The following is a 2,105-nucleotide window of genomic DNA, read 5'->3' as shown; positions in this document are numbered from 1 at the left end:
TGTGTGTGTGTGTGTGTGTGTGTGTGTGTGTGTGTGCGCAGTAGGGCCTACAAGGGTGATAACCCCAACACTGATGACCCTTCCCTATCTCTTCACTTGATCCCAGCACATGCGCACACATGTATACATACACACACACACACACACACACACACACACATACACGGTGCATACAATATGTGATTTTAATGAACCTAATCTCCAGGATCACCAGGTCTCTGAGCCGGGAAATTAACGAGAGCAGGTTAAACACACACACACACACGGTAGGTTCAGTGAAACCCCTTTCAAATTGTGTGTGTGTGTGTGTGTGTGTGAGTGTGTGTGTGTGTGTGTGTGCGTGCGTGCGTGCATGTGTGTGTGTGTGTATAAGGGTGAAATTGGTTTTCCTCAGGATTAAAGGATTAAAAAGGCTGTTAGTTCCTCAAAGTACTCCAAATGCCCCCCTCAGTATTCATTACAGCAGATACAAAAGGCAGAGAGGAGCTCATAATGGCCCCAGCCTTCTAATCATTTCAAGCAGGGAAGCTGCTGATCTCGCACACCACAACCACACACACACACACACCCACTCTCTTCTATTATCATTATCCACACTATTAGCATGAGATAAGAACTGTCTGGAAATCCCAGCAAGGAGAATTTTTATGTATTATTGAGGAAACTGTGACAGAAAATGTTTTCAATATTTAAACAAATACCATTCCCGCTTGCTGCTTTGTGAGTCAACTACTAGTCTTTTATTAATGATTCTCTGATGCCAACAGGTCTGGTGTGAGCCGGAAATATATTGTAGATGAGGATAATGATCAATATCTGTGCCATCACACCCAGAGTGCCCATTCACACACACCCCATGGAAACATAAACTGCCCCTTCAGGCAAGGAGGAGGGGGGATTAATTGAAAGTGATTGAGAGCATTTCTCCGGTGCCCTTTTTTCCACCCAGCAGGTGGCCACTTGTTCGCTGACAGCAATAGAGGGATTGGTTTACAATTGTCTGCCTTTGGCCGACCACTTTGTATATGTGTGTGTGCACATACAAGCGTGGAGGCCTAACAAGGCTGAAATTGATGCCGTTTTGGGGAGGGGTAGGGAGTCATTTTTGATGGTTGCTGACATTCAGCTGCAGAAGTGTTCGCATTGGATGTGGAAAAGGCCAAAGCCAAGGACGAGCAATTGGGAGAAAAAGAACAAAAGACAAAAGAAGAGGCGCGAAGACGAGAGCAACGAAACAAAAAAAGGACAAGAAATTAGCGAGCACATGGGAGGTTGAGAATTAAAGTTTTCGCTGTCACATTTTGTGGAGTAAAAAGCACAATATTTGGAGTGGAGGTACAGTATGGAAGCATCTCATGGAAATACTTTAATAAAAAGTAATTCAAAAGGTCCAGTGCTTGAGTAAACATGGTAACGTTACAGCAGCGTTTTCCCTCCACACGTCTACAACATTAAGCATGCTCTCTTGTTTTTAGATATCTGAAGACATTACAGTTGTGCTGTAGTCAGCTTCTGCTTTACACTGTTTAATAAATGAAAAAGAGGCAAGGAAATAACCCATTAGTAGAGCTGGGTGATATGGAGAAAATCAAATATCACAATATTTTTGACCAAATACCTCAGTATCAATACCGCAACGATGTTGTGGTGTTGACATTTGGTGTTTTCACAAAATATTTACACAGTGAGATTTTTGATAAATATTTATCAGTAATGTGTATATAATGACTAAGTGGGTAAAGGCAGATTATAGAACAGTCAGGGAAGTTCAGTAAATGACTTCACTTTACTGTAATGGAGCCTTTAAAACCAGGAAAAAACAACACTTATATTCCGATATCCAAAATCTAAGAGGATATTCAATGTCATGTCACAATATTGATATGATATCGATGTATTACCCAGCTCATTAGCATGTTATCACTGAACACGGGTTGTACTGCATTCCACAACGCAATGGTTTTACTGCACAGTGGATGAAAACCCTCCAGACTTTAGTTTGTGTTTTCAGAGGCCCTTCTCACACATGAAATACCCCATCAGCTACTACAGGAGACAGGAAACTATTACATACACATCGTTTTTCTTCACTGTTGGAGAAACCC

This window comes from Etheostoma spectabile, chromosome 24 (assembly GCF_008692095.1).
Source record: "Etheostoma spectabile isolate EspeVRDwgs_2016 chromosome 24, UIUC_Espe_1.0, whole genome shotgun sequence".
NCBI lineage: Eukaryota > Metazoa > Chordata > Actinopteri > Perciformes > Percidae > Etheostoma > Etheostoma spectabile.
Note: the sequence above shows the minus strand (reverse complement) of the source record.